The sequence below is a fragment of the Leopardus geoffroyi genome, chromosome B1 (genome assembly GCF_018350155.1).
Source record: "Leopardus geoffroyi isolate Oge1 chromosome B1, O.geoffroyi_Oge1_pat1.0, whole genome shotgun sequence".
In the NCBI taxonomy this organism is placed as follows: domain Eukaryota; kingdom Metazoa; phylum Chordata; class Mammalia; order Carnivora; family Felidae; genus Leopardus; species Leopardus geoffroyi.
This window is the reverse complement of record NC_059327.1, coordinates 201,991,882-202,017,580: the sequence shown is the minus strand read 5'-3', so window position 1 is coordinate 202,017,580 and position 25,699 is coordinate 201,991,882. Positions and strand designations below refer to the sequence as shown.

The following is a 25,699-nucleotide window of genomic DNA, read 5'->3' as shown; positions in this document are numbered from 1 at the left end:
AGGCCCCCAACCAAGCAGCCCTTCTCTGATCTGATTTATTGATTGGGTTTCTGTATAAGATTTTGTTTGGCAAAAGGGTTTGATGTTAAAAAACATATTTCACCACCTTTGATGTCGTCCAGTCACCATCCCCCCAACACACACACACACACACACACACACACACACACCCTGCATTTTGGAGTAAGAATGTCAAAAGAAGGCTCTGGAGACCCGAAGAGAAATTCCCTCCACTCCTGATGGCTCCCGTGGACCAAGTCAGCCTATGGGCTGGTTCTGAGCTGGGCAGACCGTCCAAATCCCCTCCGGGCCTGGCCACGCTGCCCAGGGCACACAGAACCCCAGCTGCTAGAGGAGGTGCGGGTGCCTGAGGCTGACGGGGGACATGGGAGCCCCCTCCTGACACAGCCAGAGCTGGATGGGACCCAGATCTGGGTGCCTGTGCTATTCACAGCCTGCCGCCTGCCACCTCCCCTCTGTGGACTGCCTCTTGGTGGTGAATTCACCATGGGGAGCGGGGCAGACAGGCAGACAGGAGAGGGACGGCTGGAGGTGGGCCACTCAGGGTGGTCTGGAATCTCCCGCGGGGCAGTCCTCCTGCCCAAGGAGCAGGGGAGCCGGGGACACTGGCCTGCCTGCTCAGGTGGGAGACCGCAATGGAGCAGTGGGAAGGGGGCCCTGCCGTGGGACCCTCAGTCCTGGTCCTTCCACTTACCAACCCCCCAGGCCAGCACGTCAGTTTCTAATCGGCAAGAAAAGGGCAAATAACTCCTGCTGCTCCAATCAGCAGGCCAACCTACAGACACAAAGACAAGCCCGGCTTCGTCAGCAGCATCGAGCACTTGTGACAAAGGCCTGCCTTGAGGATGCTTTTGCCTCATGGCTGACACTGTGGGGTGTACCAACCCCCTATACTGTGGGCGTCAGCCACCAATATCTCACAGCTGGCCCCTTCCCCAGAAAATTGCCCTCAGCTGACAGGAGACTCTCATCTGGGAAATTATACCCTCCCCTGGTGGTCCATAGACAGTGCTCGGTGACGAGGGGGTGGGAAGGCTGGTCTCCTTGCCTCAAAGGGGCAACTCTGGTTTGTGCTCCTGAATTTGCTGCAAATCAGGCCTAGGTCTGACTCTGCCTGAGAGCACGTCCTTCCTCAGCTGCTTCTTCCCTCGGGTTCCTCCTGAGTGTTTACCCTCAGCCCATCAGCTGCACCAAATCCCTGCCTCAGGCTCTGCTTCTGAGAAACCTGACCTAAGGCTGCTTCCTTTTCTCAAAGCAGGCATCTCCCCAGTGGGGAGCTCCCAAAGAGCAGGGGCTCTGGCTGTCTCAGCCACTCCGTGTCCCCAGGGAGGACTCCCTAGTGCACGCTGTGGGAGTGGATGAGGACCCACTATGAAACCCTGGCTGCATAAAAGGCTCAGAAAGCCCTGGAAACTAGCAGCCACACCAGGCGCCATGTCACATAAGAAAGCAAAACTCTGTTCTCAGCAAAAGCCCAGGCCATTTGCCTCATGTTTTTAAGACCAGGGAAAATAATAAATAGTGATGTTGTGGGAGGGGGGCTGATCTGGGAAGGCAAGTGATCCTGTATTGTTCTTCTCTAGCAGGATCAAAACTTTCAGCAGCAAAAGAGGTGCCACGGTTGAGAAATGCCCAGTGGTCCCCAGCCCAGGACACAGAAGAGAAAGAAGAGGGGCATACAGACGCTTGCGTGTCTGCGGTGGTGGGGGAAGGGCTGACAAGATCGGGCCAAGACCGCTTTTTATTGGTGCAACATGTGGACGCGCTTTAAATCACACATACGTACGCATGGATGCACACATACATCAGCACATGTGCGTGCATGCTTATACACACACACGCAAAGTACGTTCCTCACAGCGGCCCCTAACACCAGTGCATTCTGAGGGGTGAGTGTCAGCCCGAACCTTGTTCTTGGTGGAGTCTCTTGACCCCCTTAGGACAGTGGGCAGGGAACCCGCAGACTCGGTGGCTGGTGCACAGGGAGAGACGCCATCTAGTCCAAATGCCTTACTTTACTGTCTGGGACACTGGCATCCAAGGAGGGAGAGCCAGCTCTCCACGGTCCACAGGCCCCAGGGGGCCGAGCCAGGACCCCTGGCCACCTAACACTGATGCCAGGACGGGAGACCCTCCCCATAGGAGACTTTCCCTCCCGTCCCCGAGCAGGGACTGAAGAGGTGGCCAGTCCAAGTGTGGTGTTGCCAGCCAGAAGGTTTCCGGGCTATTTTAAGAGAAGTGCCTGCTGGGAGGGCATTAGGACGGGGAGTGGCTCACACCAGGTTGCTGACCATGCACGAGGGCGGTGTGGTTGGGATACAGCAGCTCAGAACTTGATGTGAGGTCAAGAGTGACCTCCAGGCTTTCAGCCTGCCTGGGGTGTTACCTTCCTCTGGAGAGTTCTGAGTGCAGCATGATGTGTCTGGGATGCCCCTTAGTCATGACATCCAGGTGTCGTGGGGACAGCAGGAGACCTGAGTGTGGAGTCAGGGGGACAGCAGGGTTGGCAGGTTAACTTGTGTGTGTCCGTGGTATGTGACACCGTGGGACTGGGTAGGGTCATCAAGAGAGGGGGAAACTGGAGGAATTGGTGAACATCCCACCTCCTCGGCTGTGAACCCTGAAGCGGAAGTCTGAGCTAAGAAGGTGAGGCAGAACAGACGGTCAGTGGGAGGCACAGAGTAAAAACGATTCTCTCCCCTTTACAGGTGAGGAAACTGAGCTCAAAAGATAGACTCATCCCCAGAAACACAGCCTGGGAGGGTGGAGCCAGATTTTGAGCTCAAGGTTCTTGATCTTGAACTTCAGAACTGGAGGTGTTGCTTAGAATACCCTTTCCTCTTACACATGGTCAACACCTATACATCCTTCAAAGGCCAACCCAAATGTCCCCTCTTCCATGAAATGCTTCCTGTTCCGTTATGGTGACCAATCCCCCATCGCAGTCCCATTGAAGTTTACACACACCTTCACTTTGAACTTATTCCGCCATAGGAGAGTGGTTTGTGATCTAATTGGGCTGTGAACAACTTGAGGTCAGGGAATCTATTCTATTCCCACCCCAGCCCAATGCTTGCCCAGAAACTCAGCATATGAGGAGCTGTATAAGGGCCTGTTGAATGGAAGGATAGATGATGGATGGAAGGATAGATGATGGATGGATGGAAGGATGGATGGATGGATGAATGGGTTGACAGGTAGATAGAGAGGTGGATGTATGGATAGATGGACATATAGGCAAATGGGTAGATGGATAGATGGGTGGATGGGAGGATGGATGGATGGGTGGATGGATGGATGGATGGATGGATAGATGGAAGGGTGGATGGATGGATTGGTAGATGGATGGATGGATGAGTGGATGGATGGGTGGATGGATGGATGGATGGATGGGTGATGGATGGATGGATGGATGGATGGATGGATGTGTGTATATATGTAGATATGAATGGATATATGGATGGGTGGGCAGGTGTATGTGTGTATGAGGCAGCCAACAGACAGGTAAATAAACAGATAAATGGCACGGCTGGGTGGTTGGATAGATGGATGGCAGGTAGGTATGGTGGAAAGACTGTAAGATTTGTAGTCAAAATATTCAGAACTTGGTCCTGGCCTCTCTTAGGAGCTGCCTGGCAGGCACCACAAAGTCCCTATTGCTGGACCCTGGGCTCATCACCTTTAGGGGTGACCAGCTGTCTAACTGCTGGGACCCTGCAAGGCTCACAAAGGCCATGAGAACAGTTTAGGGAGCACACAGGGCTGCGTACATGCAAGGCAGCCCCGGGGAGCTTGGCACAAAATGAGCCACTGTGGAGTTCTCTTTGCCAGAAATCACCTCCAAAACGGACACCGAAGGAACATAATTTCCACATGGCTGGCTTTAAAACCAAGCAATTAAGTGGTTTTACAGTCCGTTTTTAAAACAAGCTCTTTAAGTTATGAGTATAAAGCAGTGTCCCTATAATAGCCAAGTTGTTCTGTTTTGTGATTTCTATTGCAATGGATTTTATAATTAAGCAGAAAAAAAAATCTATCCAGGGCTGAGGCTACTTTCTTGAACTCATTTTTTTTGGCCTAGTGGGACCTGTCCAACCCGTGGAGATGGGGCTTCCTTGGAACCTGGCCCAGGCAGGAGCCTTGTTGGGGTTCATGGGGTGGTGGGTAACTGATGATGCAGAGGGCAGCCCGGCTACGATGGAGGGACAGCCAGGGGCTCAGGCTGTGTGTGCGTGTGTGTGTGTGCATGTGTGTGTGTGCAGGTAGGCACGCATGGGGACTTTCAGAGGAGACATCCCAACCAGCCTGGACGGAGAGAGTGAAGGAAGCCTCTGGATGAAGGCTGTTCTCTGGTTGGGGCTGTTGTTGTGGGGCAGTGACCCTGGGGTCACCCAGCACACCTGATCTCACTTTGGAGGCCTACTCCTGGAAGCTGGGGTCCAGCTGAAGGGAAGGCTGACAGAAAACACGGGATGCCTGCTTACATTTGAATTTATGATAAACAAGTAACCTTTTAGTATAGGTATTTCCCCCATGTTGTGCATTTTTCTGTATGTGTGCGATATTTGTGATATACTAAAAATAATTCGTGGCTTATGTGAAATTTAAATTTAACTGTCTTTTGTGTGTGTGTGCTCAATCTGGCAACCTTGTGAAGGACTTGAGCCACTGGGGTGGATGATACAGGCCTGCTGGTCACCTCTGGCCAGCCCTGAGGCCAGGAGTGGCCCTTCATCGCCTACAATGAGTGGTAAGCACCTGATGTGGGTAATTTTGGGGATCTGTGGCAGCTCAGAGGAGTCACTGAGCCTCCCAAGGGTAGTTAAGGAGAGCTTCCTGGAGTAGGTGTCCTTGAAGGATGAATGAGTTAGTTGGGGAACGTTATTTTGGGACAAAGTTACCTCGGGTGCTGGAAAAGCAACATCAAGGCACAGGGACACTTGATTGGTATGTCAGGAGTGGGGCAGGGACATAACACCCTCCCTCTGAGATTGCCCAGGATGGAATAGGGCTGCTGTTGCCTGACCAAGGACTTTATGCACATTTAAAAAGGTAGAGGTAGCCCCCAGGCAAAGTGCCTTAAGGAATGGTTGGCCCCTTTATACCAGGAAAAAGATTCCCCTTCCTCCAGGCCAAGGCAGCCCACGTCAGAGCTCATAGCCTGGCAAGTAAATTTTATCTCAATTCACCCTCAGCAAAGTGTCCTTGTGCAGTGCAAAGCCCGCCCAATTTGTGTGTGTGGTGGCCCTGATTTTAAGCCGCTGCGTCTCTTGCTCAGTGCTCTATCCCCAGAACCTACAGCACTGTCAGATTAATCTCTGATAAATCAGTGTTCAATGGGGAGGGTGAATAGATGGATGGATGGATGGATGGATGGAGAGAGGGATTGGTGGGTGATAGATGGGTGGATGGATAGATGGATGGATGGGTGACAGATGGATGGATGGATGGATGGATGGGTGGGTGGATGGATGGGTGATGGCTGGATGGGTACATGGATGTATGGCTGGATGGCTGGATGGGTGGGTGGATGGTGGATGGATGGGTGATGGATGGATGGATGGATGGATGGGTGGGTGGATGGGTGGATGGATGGGTGGATGGATGGACTGGTGGGTGATGGATTGGCAGGTCATGGAGGGTGGATGGAGAGAGGGATGGATGGTTGAGTAGATGGGTGAATTTCAAGTTTCAGGATGGCAGAGTCCAGACCCAGCATTCAGGGCCCCATGTCTGCGTGCTGAGTAGTAGCTTGCACTAGGAAATCAAGGAACGGGTATGGAATTGGAGGGACTCCCATTGTCCAGTGCCTGGGATATTTCCAAAAGCAGTTTTCCTGAGGGCCATTCCTATGAAATTATGTGGGATGCATGTGCTCCTTGGGTACCCTTGGGTACCCTCAGAGTTATGGAGGTATTGGGGCTGGACTGCCCCTTCGTTGGAGGACATGACTTCCCACCTTCCTTGAGTGGGACCATGTGCCCTCTAAGGGACAGCATGAGACTACTAGACTCAGGAGCTCCACGGAGCAGCTGTCCACTGCCTCCCCTTGTCCTCAATCCTTGCTGTTCTGTCTTATTCTTTGGGTTATTCAGGTCACCTAAGAAGTCCCCTTGCATTTTTGTGTGTGTGCAGAGATGGGGCATCAATTAATACATTTTCCTCCGTCAAGTGGAATAAAGATCTATTTTTCAGGAAGCTGGCCAAGCCTGGGATCCCCAATGCTTGTTCATTCATTTGACAAGCCCTCCCTCTGCCCAGAATGCTAGACTCCCCTTCCAAGTGCAGTGACCCCACCTTCTCCAGGCCCGGCTGGCCCTGGGACCTGCCCTCCTGGTTGACAGAACCCATGGCTCCTCTCTGGGAGGGAGGGGTGGGAGGAAGGGCCTTGCCTTCGGGTACAGGGAGCACTGGCCTGAGAGCCCGTGCTGCTGGCCTCGGTCCTAGTCCAGCTGGGAGAACAGCTCCCCGCTCCCCCTCCTCCCCTTGCCCATGCTTGTCCTCCTGCGTCTTCCCCCTGCCTCCCCTCCCTCTCCCCACCCCTAGAGTTACAGCTGTCTTTTTTTGCAGGTGCCTACGGTGGGGCAGGCCCTGTACCAGAGCTTAACTTGTATTATCTCCCTCGTCCTGGCGGCTACCCGTGGGGCGGGATTAAACGGTATAATGGATGTGGAAGTCCACGGCAAATTGGAAATCGCTGTAGCGATGTGAAGGGTTATTACTGATAGCACTTTCTTCCAGCACACCGGGCCCTTGATGGAGAGCTGAGGTTGAGGCAGTGGCGGGGGGAGGGGCGGGGGTCCGGGTCCTGCAGGGACTCTCAGGAAGGGGGAGAGGACAGCACCGCAGGCCTGGGTCTCGGAAGGGCCCGCGGGCTGCCCGCCTGTGTGCACCGCTGCAGGCACAGGGGCTCAGGAGATGGGGAGAGGCCAGCCGCTCCCCTGCCCCCACACTGGCTGGACAGGGTGGGGGCGGGCAAGGGCAGCAGGGAGACGGTGAAGACATGGCTCGGGGGCCCTAGGGATGTGCAGGAGGAGGGGCATCTCACCTCTGCCTGGGAGAGCTGTCCCGTCCTGTCTCCACGCCCTCTCCCCTCCCAGGCCTGAGCCACCCCCCTTCACCCCAAGACCTCTGAGAAACCACACACACACACACACATACACACACACACACACGCAGGGCTGAGGCGGTGGGGTGGGGGAGTATGCGTGCCCTCTAAGGTCCCCTTCTCCCATAATCCCCACCGACACAGCTAACCGTGTCCCCTGAACACATTCGATGTTCTGCACTTTCAGGGCTCGAAAGATTTCCGGAGAAGTCCCGACACGGAATTTCGGTTAGCGCACCTTGCCATAATTAGTCCGGGGGCCCCGAGGAGGCAGTCTAGGGAGAGGGCAAGAGTGGGCTAATCATCAGCCTCGGATTGCAAACCAGGCCCGCGGATGACGACGGTCACAGATTTACTGGAGCTTTCGCCTCGAGCACAACAAGTAATGAAGGAAAATAAAATGCCAAGTTGCATTAGCCAAAAATAAAATACAAAGTTGGAGACAGACAGTGCTTGTCTTTGAGCCGACGGCGTCTGTCCAAACAGGCCGGTGGGGGGCATGACCAGTGATGCATAAGAGACATGGTCACCATGAGGGTGCCCGGCAGAGCCCCTCAAGCCAGCTCACCCCATCTACATCCCCAAGCTTGTCCTGAGTGGACGGGGTGGCGACCTGACCGCTCTGGAGCCCATGCCCAACCCCACGGCTACTCTGGCCCTGACGCCTCCATTCCGGTCACGTACATGCTGCCCTGGGCCGAGGACACACAGCAGGACATGCTCCCTGCCCTCCAGAAGCTCAGCATATAGAAGAAGAAAAGCCCTTGCTTGATTGGGGCGCCTGGGGGGCTCAGTCGGTTAAGCGTCGGAGTCTTGATTTCGGCTCAGGTCATGATCTCACGGTTTGTGAGTTTGAGACCCGCGTTGGGCTCTGCACTGAGCACAGAGCCCGCTTGGGAGTCTCTGTCCCTCTCCCCCTGCCCCTCCCCTGCTTGCTCTCTCTCTCTCTCTCTCTCTCACACACACACACACACACTCTCTCTCTCTCTCTCAAAATAAATAAATATTTAAAAACACAGAAGCCCTTGATGACAAAGTGGGGCAAGGATGTGGTTGGAGAAGCAGCCACAGGGGTTGTGGGTTAGAGCCCGGAGGAGCGGGATCTGAGTCCACGGGGCACCATCAGAAGGGCTTTCTGGATGTGATGACAGCTGAGTTCAATGTGGAAGGCTGGGACCTCAACAGGAGGGTCGGGGAGAGGGCAGGTGGGCAGGCAGGCGTGACTGGGGGCCTGCCAGTGTGAAGGTGCACGGGGCAGGTCATGGCATGTGCAGGGCTAGAGGGACCCCGTGCCCAGGCTTCCAGCCTCCACAGGCCAACCATCACAGTTTACAAGAATATAAGGGGGGGCCCACTAGCCTTTTATTTTTCCAAGGGATGTTGTTAAAAGAAAACTACTACCCTTAACCACCAATTCACAGAAGAAAGGACAATTTCACACCGCAATGTAGGAAGGACCCACCTTCATATAAAATGCAGATTGTCCTGGGAGAGGCCACTGGGGGGCCTCAAAGGCCAGCTCCTGACCAAGTGTGGAGCCAAAGGGGAGGCTGAGAAAGGCCAGGGCCCCTGGGCTTGCGGCAGGGTGGAGATGTGGTCAGATCTGGTCCTGGATCAGGGCTGACATCTAGGGGGTGGGTTAGGGGCTGGATTTTCTGGCCAAGGTGGCAAGGCTCCCACCCGGTCATCTCTGTCTGCACCCAGAAGCAGGCGGGCTCGAGCCTTGACCCCTAATTGCACATGGGGACCTACATTGCCTTGAAATCCTGCCTGCTCCAAAATCCTGGTGACACAGGGTGGCCCAGAGCAGAGCCAAAGAGACTTTGTTGAAATCTCACATCCACCTGTGATGTGGTTCTTTGGGGGAAAGTCACTTCCTTCTTCAAGCCCCAATTCTGTCTGTGTGACGGGGATATGAATTCTTGGCACACGGAACTGTCGTTAAGGATGACGCAAGGTGGCTTCCGTAATGCCAGGTGTCCAGGAAATGCTCGGTACCAAGGCCGGAGGGGCAGGAGGGTGGAGGGGTGCTTTATGGAGGACAGTGACATGGGCTGAGCAGGGAGGGGGGGACAGAATTCCCCCAAGTGACCTCTCCACCTCACCATGAGACACCTGCCTCCAGATCAGAGCACGTCCCCATGAACACGCACAAGGAGTTAGCTGCCTCAAATCCAAATGTTTAAGTGCTGGACAGAAGTTTTCTTTCCATTATTGAAAAGTCAACAGAAGACACATAATGATACCAGAAACACAGATCGGTTTTGAGGTTGGCAACCCACGTATTCCTAAGTGTCCATCTGTAGTCTCACTATACAGTCAATTAAAATACCAAAGGTCAGGGGGCACCTGGGTGGCTCAGTTGGTTAGGCGTCCGGCTTTGGCTCGGGTCATGATTTCATGGGTTTGTGAGTTCGAGCCCCACGTCGGTCGGGCTCTGTGCCGACAGCTCAGAGCCTGGAGCCAACTTCGGATTCTGTCTCCCTCTCCGTCTGCCCCTCCCCCGCTTGCATCTGTCTCTCTCTCAAAAATAAATATTTAAAAAAATTTTAAATACCAAAGGTCAGGGGTGCCCGGGTGGCTCAGTAGTTGGGTGTCTGACTTCAGCTCGGGTCATGATCTCACGGGTTGGTGGGTTCGAGCCCCGCATCAGGCTGTGTGCTGACTGCTTGCGTGGAGCCTGGAGCCTGCTTCGGATTCTGTGTCTCCCTCCCTCTCTGCCCCTCCCCCACTCTCACTCTGTCTCTCAAACATGAATAAACGTTAAAAAAGATTTTTTTAAATAAAAAAATAAAATAAAATACAAAGGTCAGAGCTGTCAGCACAGCTTTCTGTTGGTGACCAAGTGGCAGGAAGGTTGATTCTGGTCTTGGGGGTCTTGGGCTCTGAGCTCAACACTCATTCAAGGGAAGAGTCAGTAGGAAGTGTAGGATTCACGAGGGGCCAAAGGGCAGAGACGGCCCCGGCCGCACCCCGTCTGTTCGGGAATGCAGTCAAGGGATCCCCAGCAGCCCCAGGGCCCCCCCTAACCTTTAACGGACAGTGTGACTGGAGACACCCACCGTGTGCCAGCGAATGCTACACTTGGGGTCATCACCAACAGCTCTGTCCTCGCCTTCCTAGTGACACCGCCATGGGCTATGACACCCCCCTACAGAAGGCAGGGCGGGGGGGTGGTGCCCAGATGCGGCCCGTCCAGCAGGACCCGAGGCGAGATCCGAGGCTAAAGAACCCATCTCCCCGTCCTGGAGAACGTGCAGAGGCTCCACCTTCTTAGAACTCTGCCGCCGGGAAGAGGCACGCTGGAAAATTCCACCGGGGCAAACGAACCTTGCAGGTCTGGGAAGCAACCAGTCCCAGCGAAAAGCCGTGAGCCAAGAGTCAGAACGAGATGCCAGAACGCCAGGGAACCCTTTTAACGCTTGGGTTACAAGCCCTGGAGTCTCCAGGCCACAGAGACGATCGTTTAATAAATAGTTAAAAAATGCAATCCACGGTCACACGGGCTTGAACGGGTCTCACCCCTGGCTGAAAGGACCCGAGCCTCTTCTCCAGCGGGGTCATAAAGAGCAGCGGGGTCTGTGATGTGAAGGGGGCCCTCGCTGGTCTAACTCCTGCCGCACACCTGAGTCACCAGATCTTTCTACCTACGCGCTGAAGCCCAGCTGTGAAGAGTAAATTGTTACGAGAGGGGGCGGTGGCCGGAACGGTGGTGTGCGGGTCTGAGTTCGGCAGCCTGGGAGGAGGCGAGCCCCGCATCCCACTCACACGGCCAGGCCCGACCACCACTTCTCGCCAGAGCTCCCTGTCTCTGGCCCCGGGGCACCCCGCTCCCCAGCCCGGGTGCCCCTCATGTGTTCTTTCTGCACCTGAGTCTTGCTGGTACCGGCCCCCAGACCGTCCACACTGAGACCCCTCTCCGAGGGTTGTTCCTGGGCTTTCCAGGTGGTTCCATGGCCTGATCTGCTAGCAGCTGCCTCGCCACCCATGCGACCCAGCTGAGTCCCCCTCCCTGCCCCTCCTCTGACTTGGACCCCACCAGGACACCACCAAGAAGCACATGTGCTTGCCAAATGCACGAGGAATGCAGCTGAACGGGAGAACAGAGGCAGGTGTGAAATAACAAATCATCCAGAATTGTCCACCTGGGCAGGCTCCGTTTCACTGGCAAGAGGGCAGACTAAACAACGTTGAAATCCTTGCCACAGAAACAATAACACGGGAAGTTTCCTTAAAATGACAGCATGCCGCTCTCCACACCTTTTATCCTTTTCAAGAACTGGACTATGTGCACAATGCCTGGTGTTGCGGCAGCCATTCTGGACTGTGAGGACACCTGGGAACAGAGGCCACGCAGAGTGAAACATAAAGAAGACCCTCAGCCCTGCACTGACCACCTGACGTGTTGGTCATAAGAAAGAAACAAGCTAATAAACTTCTGTCTTAGCTAAGCCACTCTGGCTTGGGTTTTTTATGTGATTCATGGATGAAATGGACCCTTTTCTAACAGGAGATCTTGGCTCTCTGTCCTGATGACTGCATGAGGGCTGGGGGTCAGGGGACAAAGCCAAGAGAGGGAGTTTAACAGGAAGCCCTCAGCCTGAAGCTGGGGCCAGAGAGATCCATGTTTGATGTGAGAACTGGAGATAAATCCACAGTGTAGACAGAAACCTGCCTACTTTTATCTTGCTCCTGGGACTAGGTGAAAAGTACACACACACACACACACACACACACACACACACACAAGCAAAATCATTGCCAGATGGATGAAAATTTGCTAATTCAATGATAAAAGATTCAATTTACAAGAAAGATATAACAATATGTAACGTTTTAATCTTGTAATGGAATAAAGCCCTACAGTAAACAAACCAAAGGTCGACAGAACTTCAAGCCAAAAAGTCACAAAGCTGCATTCGGTGTAGAAATCTGAATACGCTTCTCTAGACAACAGTTAAGCAGACAAAAATCCGTTACAAGATAGAAGATTTGAACATCCAAGGATATACCTGGGGCGTTCTTGCCAATAGAGAGCTGAGGGAACACACATTTTCTTCGGTGCTTGGGGGACGTTCAGGATAATACACCACACACTATGTCAAAAAGCCGGTTTCTACGGACTCAGGCAGGCCACGTTCACCTGGGTAGCTGGCAGAATAATGCCCCACCCGCACCCCAGATGCCCCACAAAGATGTCCATGCCCTAATCCTCAGTCCCTGTGAATATCTTACCCTAGATGGCCAAAGGGGCTTTGCAAATGTGATTAATTAAAGATCTTGGGATGAGAAATTATCCTGGATTATCTGGTGGGCATCATGCAATCACAGGGTCCTTGCAAGAGGGAGGCGTGAAGGTCAGAGTGTGGGGAAGGAGGCGTGGCAATGCAAATGAGAGAGGCGTGACAATGTAAACAAGGGGGCGTGGCGATGCAGACAAGGGAGGCGTGACAATGCAAACAAGGGGGCGTGGCGATGCAAGCAAAGGAGGCGTGGCAATGCAAACACAGGTCCGAGTCAGACAGCTAGGCTGAGGGTGTTTTACTGCTCACCGCGCAGATGGAGAAGGGGCCACAGGCCAAGGCACGTTCTCCCCAAGAGCCTCTGTGAGGGGTGCAGCCCCACAGACACCCCGATTTCAGCCCAGTGAAACCCATTTCAGGCTGCTGACCCCCGAAATGTAAGAGAACAGATTTCTGTTGTTCTAAGCCACCAACTTCGTACTAATTTGTCATGACAGCAACTGGAAGCCGGTACACCAGGCAATCAAGTTAGGACCGCGTTAAAGAAAGGTCACACAAAACCCCTCCTACATTTAAACATTCAGGAAACCTCACCCACCTCTCACCGTGGTTCTCAGATTGCCGGCTAAGCTCTAGAGCGAAGCCCCCACTCCCTTTACGCCCTGCCTACGCCCTCTCTCGTCTCTCCCCAGGGATGCTCTGCTCCCAGGCTCTACCACGACCACAGCGAGAGGTACCAAACAGAAGGGTGAACAGAGGAGATGTGTGCGATCTGGGGGGGCGGGGGCAGTCCGGAGGGAGCAGCAAGGGGGGCAACGGGAGCCATGGCCTTTGGTGCTTAGTGTGGGGTCTAGGGTTATCCAGTTCTCCACCTGGAGGCTGCAGCAGCACACCTGTCTCCCTGGGGACTCACAGCACCTCATTTAGACCCATCTCCCACGGCGGGGCGGGGTGTTGAGATGCTGGGTGAGGGCGGTGCCATGCTCAGAATTCTCCCTGCTGCCCCCCCGAGGGAGCCGACAGGCCTGCTCAGAGACTCAAGAGCTGCCAGGACCCGGGTGAGCCAGGCTCCCGGTCTCTGCGGAGCCCTGAGCATTGCTCTGCTGCCTTCCCGGAGGACCCTGGCTTCAGTCTCATAGCCTGCAAGGGCACCGATGCCGTGCCCGTCAAAACCAATAAGCCCGCGGGCCCCCACGTCCCAGGGGCTCCACGGGCCACGGCAACGACCGTAGCCGTGGGACCTAGTGCAGCTTGACATTAACTTGGCTTGGGGAGGACGCAGCCACCGTCCGCTCCCAAGGCAGTCGCGGTCTGGGCGGACCTGCGGTGGCTTCCACACACGGCTCCTGAGAAGTTTAAGAATGTCGTGTAGAGTGGAAGAAACCATCGCACAAGGTTTTCGTGAAGAAAGCTTAAGCAAGCTTGGCAGGAAACATGTTTTGGTGCCAGAAAAGCAGAAGCCAGGGGTATCGGCACTTGGGCCGCCTCTTGCCTTCTGCTCTCCACCCCGCCAACAGCCGGCCTGTGTGCCTTGCCATATGTAGCAGGGCTCCCCGGCATGCCTATCTGGCACCCCATATCTTCGGCTCGCCTGGGGTGCACCGGGCCTGGTTCAACCCCACCTGAGACGCGGTCGCAACAGCGTGTGGAGAGCTGATCAGTCCCCAGATTGATCCGGGAGCTGCCGATGCAGAGGAAGGCTCTATGCGGTGCCCCTACTGGGGTCCCGCCGGGCTGGCTGCAGGGTGAGCCCCTTAGGAGCCCCCTGCACAGCCGCACAGCACTGCACCAGGGGCGTGGATGAGCAAGGCGGAGCCCACACGGCGTGGCCTCCGGGGGGGAACGCACAGCTCTCCCTGTGGACCCCGTGGAACCTTCTTGATCCGAGTCAGGGCAGTGGTGGCTGTGACCTGCTCTGAGTTGACAGTGTGGGACTTCACCTGAGCCCCGTGCTCTCAGCAACTCCAGAGGTTAAGTACCCCACCCTGTGCTCCAGCAAAGAGCTATGGCACGACGTCCCTGCCCTGTGGACTTAGACAAGCTGTGCCCGTGCCCCTGTTAACTTGCATTAGGCCAGGCACGGACCTCCAGGTTCCCATTCTCTGCCCATAAAAGATTAGCCAAACTGGACCACACGGACGGCTGGACAAAATGCCTGTAGTGAGCCGGACCGATTTCAGTCGGGCCTCCCCCCCCCCCCCCGCAACAGGCCCATCTGTGCCCAGCCCCGCGGTGGGCAAGAGCCCACTGCATAGCGCTCCTGAGAACCAGCGGGCACAAACCAGATGCCCCCTGCTCATGACCCATCCAGCCCTGCACCCTGTGTGCTCCTCCCTAAAGGAAACACCTTTCCCCTTACCTTGTGAGACGCTCCAAATCTTACACTGAATTAACCCCCTCCTGATATGACAGCCCCTCCCCTGTTGTAACAAGTCCTCCCCGTGCAATAGCCCCTCCCCCATATTAATAGCCCCGCCCCTGTTGTAATAGCCCCTCCTCTATATTCATAGCCTCTCCCCGTAATAGCCCCGCCCATAGTAATAGCTCCTCCCCTGTTGTAATAGCCCCTCCCCCATCGTAGTAGCCCCTCCCATAGCAATAGCTCCTCCCCAATTGTTACAGCCCCTTTCCTGCTCTAACGACTCCTCCCCCTATAGTTATGGCTCCTCCTCTGCTACAACAGCCCCTCTTCTGTTGTCATAGTCCCCACCTCTGTTGTAACAGCCCCTCTCTTATTGCAATAGCCTCCCCACCCCTGCAGTCATCTTCAAATCAAGCGTCTCCTTCCCCAGCCCTGACTTACTCTCCATCTCCTCTCCGCGACGGTGAGGGCCCTTCCAGGAGGGTGGAGGCAGGGGTCCCCTTCCAGGGTACCTTCTGAGAACAGGACCTCCCCTGCCCCAGCCCAAGGGGCTCTCAACCCAAGGGGCTCTCAACCCAAGGGGCTCTCAACCCAAGGGGTTCAGCCTCTCCTTCACCGAAAGGGCTCAACGGAGGCAGATTGTGCCACGGAGGTGCTCCAGCAGCATGAGGCAGGTTCCTGGAAAGCTGGGCCGGGTGGGAGTGGACGGCCAAGACCCTGGCCCAGCGCCGGGCCTGGCAGGCGCTCAGCAAATGCCACTGGAGCCTGAGAGACCCCGATGGGGACACTGCCATCCCCAGTGAGCCGTGAGGTGCTGAGGCAAGCACGCGGCTCTCAGCCAATTTCCAGAAGAACGCGCATTCCTCCTAGAACATCCACTTAAAATTACATTAAAAAATTAACAAGCTGGTCTTGGAGCAAAGGAATGGGTTTCAGCACAGAAGGAGAGAAAAATCGGAAAAAAATGGGTTCTTCCAGCCCAATTTCCCTCATAATTGGGTGTCTTTTTGAGCTGGCTAATTAAACAGCATTTTCCCCGAGTCAGAGAGCTGAGTCTTGGCACCGAGGACGCTGTGCAGACGGCGTGTGACACACGGGTCTGGCGAGTCTCTATAAAAAGCGACCCGGGTCGCAAGCAGGCTGTCTGCACAGCAGCTGGAGGACCGCACTCCTCCCGGAGAGACGGTAATGGGCCTCCGCCTCGCCCACCAAGCTGGCTGGGCCGCTCCCACCGGAAGCCTCGAGAATCCCTTTCCCAAGCAGCAAGCAGTCACGTCTGTGCATGTCCGTGCGAGGCTACAAGCCCACTCTTTAATAATCCTATTTCTGCTTAATCCCAAGTGGATTTGTTTTGTGTCTGCCAAGAGCAGTAGACCCCCCCCCCCCCGAAAAATCCAGCGTGTTGTGTTGCCGGGTCACGTTTGCGAGCGGGAATGCTGCCTCAGGCCAATGAAAACCCTATTTGCAATCATGCGACCTTACTGAATAACTGGCCCGGTTTCTGCACCATACCATGTGATGGGGAGGGGGCAGCTGCGGGGCGGGTCCAGGCTCCCCCACAGGCCCGGGGGGCGTAGATGCCAGGCTGTGACCCCTGCGAGGGCGGGGACGGCTGGCTGCCCCATCTTGTAAGAGCCAGGTAACAGCTGGCACCTAGTAGACGTTGAGTAAACGCCCACGAGTGCATGAACGCTACAATGAACGGAACCACATCTCAGCCGTGTAGAACGACCACCAGAGAGGGTGTCACAGAATCGTGGCAGCGAATCAGGACTGGGCACTTGGCAAGTGCCAGGCCTTAGGGCAAGGACGATCATGTAATGTGGATTGTAGGGAGCACCCGTCTGGTCCTTGCCCCTTGTTCCTGGCACACGGCCACTAAAACCCCTGAAATCTCCAGAGGGACAGGAACGTCTTTTGTGTGCTACTGGGAGGACTGGGGGCTGGGGGCCCCGGGGCTTCAGGATGGGGCCGGTGGTCAGAAAGGCCAAGGCTGGGAGGCCCCACACCCTGATCTCCGGAGGGGAGAGGGGCTGGAGCCTGAGTTGTATTCTGTATATAATGAGCCGGTAACAGTAAGTGAAGCTGGCTCTTCCAGTTCTGTGAGTCGTTATAGCAAATTGCCAAACCTGGGGGGGGGGGGGGGAGAGGAGAAGGAGGGAGAGGAGGGCCCAGCGTGCCGTCCTAGGTATTTCCTGCAGGCAGAAGTCAGTTGCATCCCACCCTGCTGATCGCTGATCTCTGATCTCTCGCCCGCCCCAGAGCCCACCCTGGAAGCGGGCAGGGCAGAAGCGTGTGAGGGGAGAAAGCCTGGCCTGGGGCCCTCAGGTCGACCAAGAAGTCTGCCTTCCTTGGGCCAGCCACCTGGCCAGGGCACCTGGGCAGAAGGAGGGACGGGCCTCCTTCATTCTGTGATTCCTGAAAATGCATTCCTGTCACTTCCCGCTCAGGGCCACGTTCAGACAGCGCATCAGGAGGCAAACACGTACGACGGCCACCAAGGTCGACAAGCACCCTTATTTTGTTTTTTTTTTAAGAGACAGAGAGCACCACGCAAGAGGAAGCCAGGGGGACGCAGAGAGAGAGGGAGAGAGGATCCCCGGCCGGCACCGTGCTGTCAGGGCAGAGCCCGATGTGGGGCTCAGTCCCACAAACCGTGAGATCGTGACCCGAGCCGAAATCAAGAGCTGGCCTCCCAGCCGACTGAGCCGCCCAGGCGCCCCGAGCACCCTTGTTTTATACACGGGAGGGAAACTGAGGCTCAGAGGCTGACACACACAGCCGGTAGGACAGCACTGGCATGGGGACCAGCACCCTTGATCTCGATAATCCAGCCCTTCTCATTCTTGTTTTATTTCCCTAGAGACCAGGGGCATTTTGAAGGCAGGCCCAGAGCCCGACGTGGGGCCCGAACTCACGCACTGCGAGATCGTGACCTGAGCTGAAGTCGGTCGCTCAACCGACTGAGCCGCCCAGGCGCCCCGGGAAGGATTTCAATAAATGCCCATTTCATTCCCGCAACAAGAGCGCTCTGGTTTACGAGCAGGGAGCCCCGAGCGGCCCTGTGTTCTGTGCAGGCTCCCGGGAGGCACAGGGGAACACGGGGGTCTGTCTCGCCATAATGACACTGTCACTCACTCGAAATTGGGCGGCTTCCGTACGAGGAGTCACAACTGCCCAGCTCCAGCGCTCTGCTACTGATTGGCAATGACAGCATCTGCCAGTCGCTGCCCACGTCCGGTCTTGCTGTCCACTCTCTGCCTGGGGCCGTTATGCAGCGGTAGGTAACCAGAGCAGCCCCTAACTGGCATTGGCTTTGGAGTAGCATTTATCGAATGCCTACCAGGAGCCAGACGTTTCGTTTGCTGGTCATTCATTCCTTCACTCACTCGTTCATTCACTCAACAAATCCTCACAATGTTGCCAACTAGGGGTTATATTCTAGGAAGGGTACGCTGGGTCTTGGGCAAGTTCAGCTGCGGCCCCAGCACCCTGACACGTCGGCGGACCCCGTCTCGCGCATGCTGTGTGTCCGCGGCAGGCCGACAAAGGCTCGGCTCCACCCGGCCCCTCGGGATCCAGGCCAACGGGGCCTTCGCGCTCTGCAAGGCTTGGCTTTCCCAGCCGTTGAGACGGTGGGGAGAGGGAAGCTTCTCAGGGTCACTTCCTCTCCCACGGGGCAGCGCCTGGGTGTAACGGGGCGGGGAGTGCATTCGCCCGCGGAGCCGCACGGAAAGGGCGCTTGGGTGCGGGTAAACACCATCGCCTTCTCCTGCTCAGAGAACTCGGACGCCCAGGCTGGAGGAGACTCAGCTCACTGCCAGGGTCACAGGGCTGGTAAGCCAGCTTCGGAACAGGACTGCGTGCCTCCAAATATACCAGCGAACTCCAGGAGAGCCTGTGCCTTTTTTTTTTTTTTTTTAAATACTAATGAGAGCGGCCACGGCCTGATGAAAGCGGCCTGTTGGTAAAGCCCCCCAAAATAATGAACACGCAGGGCCGCTGTAAACAGCAGAGCCCTAGAGGAAATGAAAGGGACTTTGTGGAGTGGCCTAAACCAGAGGGTGATCTTTTGAAACGTTGAAGGGAAAAAGCTCCAGGCTGCTCGCGGGGCTGGAAAGCCAGGCCGGCGTCCTGGTTGCTTTGCCAGTTTAAAGGGGTTTTTTTTTTTTTCCTTACCCGCGGCCTGCTGGGCTTTTCTGAAATGGCCCCATATAATCCTTTGAGGTGCCTCAGATGTGCCCCAGAGGCTGACACACAAGCACGGAGATGCGAAATCGCGGCTCACATGGGCCCCAGATAAATAGGCAGGCCGAGGAAGAACAGGGCCCATCCCCTCCCTGCAGTGGGGGCCCCCCAGCGCCCCCGCACTGGCTCCGAGGCCTCCCTAGGCATCCATCGGGGCCACAAGGCTGCTTCAGAGAGCCCCGCGGGGTGGGGATGCGTTTTCTCCAAAGCTAACCCCACCCGGTGTCACCTTTAATCCTCAAAAGCCAGACTTCCAGAGGGTTCTGCAGGCGAGAGCCTGAGAGGGGGCGAGGGTCAGCCCCGCAGCGGGCCCCTGGGCCCAGGCGTCCCCGTTTACTGAACCAGGCTGCACTCGGGCCCCTCCTCCACCTCAAGAGCCAGCCAAGTTGCACAGCCCTGCCCTTCTCCCGCACTCAGACTCCCTCTAACCAAAGCCTGGAAACAGTGTCCGCTTTTTGGGACCCACGTGGATTGGGCTGGGCCACGGGGATCACCGGGGATCATCCTTCTGCCCCGTCGGGTAGCCTGTGTGCAGGCCCTGGGCTTAGCGCCTGGACCGCTCTGAGAGGCCGTGAGCCTTCCACGAGGGGCCCTACACACCGCATGCAAACAGGAAGCCGAACGCCAAGCTGAGCGGGGAAGCCAGTCCCCGGACTCCGGGGCCAGTGCTTTTCCTTGGCCTGCAGTAACTTTTGCTCACGCCCCTGACTCACACCTCCCTGCCCTGAATTTCCACCAGGCCTCTCCGTCCAAGTTAGCGAATAACACAGAGAATCCAACTGGCAAGATGAAACCACAGCTATGAATATGCATGACTTTGTTCAGCAATCAGCCCGAACCCTTTCCAGAAGAAGGGATCCGAGCATAATTTTCTGCCACGTATTTAAATCCAAATTAGTCATTATTTAACGTTGGGACAAATCGCCCGAGAAGGTCACGTTTTCGGTGTGATGTTTTTTTTCTTAATAAGCGAGGCTGACTCCCCCGTGTGGGACGCACGCCCCGATAACACGTTTCTTTCCCTTTTTCCGCTGATGCTGAAGACATGACCCTGGAGACAGCGGTGACCGCTGTCACTCCCGCTTTCTTGCATAAATGCTCCCCTACCCTGTTCCTCCGTGTCCCCTGCAGTGACACCATCCCTCCGCCTGGCTCACAAACGGATCGGCCGAATCTTCGCGGTTGTGGGGGTCCAGGTATCAGATGAATCCAGACGGTCCGAGTTCACATCTCACTCTGCCATTTCCAAGCTGTGTGACCTCACTTTAGCCTCTCTGGGCCTCAGTTTCCTCATCTGTAGAAAGGGGGGTATAGTAGTTCCTACGACACAGGTCACTGAGTATTACTGTCTGCAAGGTGCTGAGAAGCATGCTTATGGCAAGGGCGCGTGCCCATGACAGTCCCCCGTTACTACCAACATGGCCACCGTGGCTGTCATCGCCCATACAACAGCCTCCAGCACCACCCTCTCCGTCCTCACTTTCCAGGTTGTATTTCACCCCCCGCCACTACAGTGGCCTCCTCACTGGCCCCCCGGATGGAATGCGTGCGGTGGCGGGGCGGGGGAGGGGGCTACGATCCCACCTAACCTGCCGGACGGTTCTGTCCCCCCCGTCACGCACCAGGTGCACCAAGAGTCTCGCCATCTCCCAAACAGGCCACACGCTTAGCCCTCTGTGTCTTTGCACATACTGTTCCCCAGGCCCACAATGCTTATCCGCGTTGTTCTGAATTGCTAACAGCCTCTGGAAGACCAACTCGATTTCCACGTCCTCTGTGAAGTGTCCCAACCTGGGCTGAGTCAGCTGTCATCTCCTCCGTGCTTGGAGAGAAAAATAAAAAGCAGAACAAAGAAGCCAAAATGCCAAAGTCCTGGCCACGCTGTTGTCTGAGCGTTCACCACACTGCACAGCGAGTGAATGAGTGAACGAATGAATGAACGAACCCACACGTGTCAGTCTCTGTGCCCGCTCCTCCTCCTCCAGGGCCAGACCCCAGGCTAGCTCTTCACTGAAGGAACGTCCGACCCCAGTTTTCCAAGATGGGAGATGAAATGCCTTCACAGGGACTTCTCCGCCCCGACGACGGTCGTGAGTCTGTGCACAAGGCAGGCCCGTGCAAATCCACAGACGAAGCCTCATTCTCAGTGTCGTCGGCAGATTCCCAACTGGGTTTCCGGCTGCAGCTCCCTTTGCACCAAATCGACCCTGAATTCCCTGGAAAGCTGGTTCCTCGGGTGCTCCTCAAATGGGCAGCCGACCCCAGGCTCTGAGCCCAACAACCCAGGAGACACGGAGAGATTTCCACACACTCATTGTCTAAGTTAAAATATATCCTTTCCTTCCAATAATAATAATAGTAACAGTAAAACAACCCAGAGTTGGTTCAGCATGTTCAATCGGCCTAAAGAAACCCAAGGCCAGCTTCACCCCAGACATTTCTCGGCTCAAAGCCAGCTCCAGAGTGACGGGTCGGCTGCTGAGAGAGGAGAAAGCGTGTTGGGGCCACAGGAGATGTTTTCACCAACAAGCCATTTTCTTCCTCAGGGAGACACAGCTGGGTGGCAGTCCCACTGGAATGCCTGTTCCGCCCCCTCCCTGGGGACCCTGGGACAGAGGACAAAGGATGCTGGGAGCTGTCAGATTGACAGAGAAACTCTGTCCCCAGGGGCTCTGACAAGTCCTGCAGAGCCACTGTTTACAGTTAAAGAAATTGGTTTTAAAGGCCGATAAAGTGTTCTATTGTTACGGAGAGGCGATCCATCTGTAAGTTGTTGTTGCTACTGAGGTGACAAATTGATTCTTTAAAAAAAAACACATCCCCGCACAGGCCCGGAGCTAGTCCTGCTGGCAGGAAGACAGCACTCCCTCAGCACAGGCCAGCCCTGCTCCACGAAGCCAGTTCAGGGGACAGGCCCCTCCCTCGGCAGGAAGGGAGGCCCAGCGACAGTGATGGGAGGCAGACAAACACGTCAGAGCCCAGCCTGCATCTCACCGTGTTCTGTCCTGTCCTCCCACCATGAGCACCAGCCGTGAGCACCAGCGTGGGGCCCTCGTAGAGGTGACTCCAGGCAGTGTGGGTCTCTATGGAAACCCCATGCTCAACCGCCTGGGCCCTCATCAACCCCATCGACCAAACACCTGACCGCTCGTCAGCCTCATGTCTAATCCTGACCATGATACCCCAACAGAAGGAGAAGTCCCAAGTGCGGGCTCCCGTCTGTCTCATCACTGCGCCCCCAGGTCGGGGCTGGCACGTTCACTTGGGGGGTAAAGGACAAACCGACCCGGCCATGGCAGTGCCGAGGGCGGGGAGACCCAAGCTTAGCCTGGGGTCGCAGAGCTGCTGAGCGGGTGGCAACAAGGCTGTGGCCCAAAAATGACCTGAAACCCGTCAACCTGCCGCCTCTTCTAACACAGACCGGCCCCAAGATCTGGAAACCCCGCACCTGAGGGCTCCCGGTTCACCATCTAAGCAAGACCAGACTCATTTCACTGATGTTCTACCGAGGGGTTGCTGCCTCTGTTTGCACACCCCTCAGGACGGGGAGTTCACTCCCACCCGGGACAGCCGTGCCCATCTCTGAACGTCGGCGGCTGCCAAGGTTGGTAGTTGTTCTTAATTTCCAGCCGGGCTCTGCTCCTCGACCCGCACGCGTCTGCCCTCGATTCCAGACAGACGCCCCGTAAGTCTGCGTCTGCCATTTACTGGCTGACCGAGGTGGGGAGAGTTAGTTGACATCCCTGGGCCTCGGCGTCCTCATCTTGTGACAGAGATAACAAGGGTCCCTGCCTTGCAGGGCCGTCCCGAGGACTGAACACGTGACTGTAGGTGCTCAGAGCTGGGCCTAGGGACTGGCATCCGTCCCAGAGGCCCCGTATCACACCGACATTCCTTCCTTGCCTCCAGGAAGGGTGTTCAGGTTCTTGAGAATAACGTATTTCTAAGGTATATGTCCTCAGAGGATTGAAAACGCATACTCCAAGGTGGGCGAGGAAGCCAGACACAGGGATTCCACAGGCAGATCCACAGAGAGGAAGGATCCAGAAGGCGGCCAAGCTGGCGGGAGGCGGGCTGGGAGGGGTGGCTCGTGGGTGCGGGCTCCTCTGGGGAGATGAGAATGTTCTGGCACGGAACAGAGGTGGGGGGGGGGGGTCCAAATACGGAATGTGCTACGTGTCACTGAATTGTTCACTTTAAGACGTTTTATTTTATGTTACGCGAATGTCTCCTCCCTTGAACCAAAAAGGCTACCGCGTGGGGGGATGACGTTGACCTAAGTCTAGCCTTGCTTTCCGAGCAGAAGAAACACGTGGCACTTAGGGACGGTAGAGGAAGAAGGCGAAGACGAAAATAAAAACGCGACGCATTCACAGTTTACTTTTAGAAAATTAGGAGAGCAGGTTGACGTGCATGTGTTCGGCGGTCAGTTATTCACGCGAGTTTGTTCCTGCCGTCTCCAACAGTCTTTGAAATCACCCCGTTAAGCGTTGGAAGACGCTGCCCTCGTGTGGATGCGCTGCAAACCATTTAACGCGGCCTGTGTTTAGCTCCGTGGCGGCTTTGCAACCAGAGCCTGACAAAAGCCGTCCCGTGCGGGAGTCCCCGCTGCCCACGCCCTCTCTGCCTGCGCAGGACGCGGGCTGCTTCGTCACCCACAGGGTGACCTACAAAGGAGGGAGGGAACAAAGAGCTGGCCACGGTCACCTGGGGGGTGGGGGAGGGCTGGAGGCTGAGGAGCGGGCGTGGTGGGTCCGGAGGGGTTGGAGGCAGGTAGGAGGGGTGGTCGGCAAGGTGGTCCGGGGAGGAGAGGAGCCCCCCCCGCCCCCCTGTGGAGTCCGTCAGTCCCTCCCCTCTGTTCTGACAAACCTGAGCCCCAGCCCCCGAGGTGGAGAAGCCTGAGAGGCCATTTTACCAACAGCAGGAGCAGGAGGGGGCAGTCAGTGTGGGCTTGGGTCTGCCGAACAGGCTGAAAAAGGGACCTCAAGTCCGTGCTGGGGACCCCAGGCAAGCCGTTCACTCGCCTGCCCTTTGTCGGATCTCCTGTCCCTCCACCATCTGGGGGAAGGAGGAGAGTCCGACTCTGTGAGCACCTCTTGCTGAGCACCTCTGGTCTCCAAGGGCCGAAATGACCCTGGTGAGTTTCACTTGCCGTTCGGGTTATTTTAGCTCCAAGGATGCTCTGGCCGGCTTTGGGGACATTAGCAGAAGAGCCAGGAGAGGGGTGGGGTGGGGCGCGCACTACAGATCTTCCACTGTGAGAATGACGGGGGGCCGTGGGGCTGTGAAGGAGGCCCTACTGTGTGTGTGCGGGCGGTGGGGGTCCGCCCTTACATCAGGTTGTGAGGAGGGATTCTCCGGATAACACTGCCGGTTTTGTCCTCGGAGAAGCTCCAGCTTCGTCCCGCAGCATTAGCTGATTTAGTCCCCACCACAGCCCTGGGAGGTGGGAACCGTCCTTCTCATCTTACAGATGCGGAAACAGGCACAGAGAGGTGAAGTGACCTGCCCAAGGCCACACAGCGGTGGGTGCCTGTGAGGCCACGTGGCTGCGATGCAGGGCCCTCACTGTGGAGAACAGCAGAAGTCTGCAGAAAGGGGGCCAACTGTTGCATTTTGAGTAATTCTGGCACGCAAATCAGCTTTATGGCTCGTTTCCACAGTCTTCCCTGTGATGGGGAGAGGACGTTGTGTGTGAGGAAGGGCCTGGGGACTTTCTAATTGCCTGCAATTATCCGGAAAGGCACAACACAATAAGCACAGGGAGGAAAACAGGAGAGAGGCTGATCTGGTTTTTCCTCCTTTTATTGCAGGGAAAAGAACAGGAACTGAGAAGGGGACGCCCTTGGCTTTGAGCCCCTGGTTGGCCACTTACTTAGCTGTGACTGTCTCTGAGCCTCTGTCCCTTCATGGAGAAACGGGGACCAGAGGATGCCCAGCCCTGCCCTGCCCAGCTCCCGGGGTGGTTTTCAGAGCCTGGGCGCGCACGGGCCTCAGAACACGCGAAGACGTTTTCGGATTCAGAGGATTTTGTCCTTGAGGACAAGCAGCCCTGATTGGATTATTTTCCTTCACCTTCACATCCCGGGGCAGGCCTGGAGCCAACGTGGGCAGGTTTCATGTGGTGGGAGCCTCCCACCAAGAAGCCCATTGTCCCCAGAGCATCCGTGCTCTCCCCGCCTGGGTTCTCCCGCTTCCGGCGGCAGGGAGCCGGCTTCCCCCTGTTCCAGCAGCCCTCTGTGTGCCCGCTCCTGCCCCAGGCTGCCCACCAGAGGCCTCGCCAGAGCGCTGACCGCCCTGATCCCGCCTGCACAAAGTGCTCTGTCCAGACCCTGCCCCCGCCTCCTGCGCTAGAGCCCCGTCCAGCCCACGGGTCCCATGGGCCGCATCAGCCTTTCCCAATCAGGGACAAAAGCTCCCCGTGAACATGTGACAGGGGCTGGGGGATCTGCTAAGCGACCACTGCAGCCTGGCAGGGGCGGATGGCACCCGAGGGGCAGGGCGTGCTGGGTGTGTGACTTGTCCTGACTTCTCTGAGACCAGAGCTGGAGGGCCTCATCAAGGAGACGGTCTGGCCGACACCACGTGACCGCACCAAATGCAGAGACCATCCTGCCAGGGCCACGAGGAGGGCAGGGCGTCAGGGCTATGAAGACCCACCCCTCCCTCCTTCTGCTCTGGGTGATGCTCCTCTTTGTCCAACACGGGCACATAGGA

At 56.3% G+C, this 25,699-nt stretch overlaps 1 protein-coding gene across 1 annotated transcript in view; it reads right to left on the bottom strand.

Moving 5' to 3' along the window:
- The window catches only part of SORCS2 (sortilin related VPS10 domain containing receptor 2), a 463,121-nt gene that overhangs the window by 105,104 nt on the left and 332,318 nt on the right, over positions 1–25,699 (bottom strand).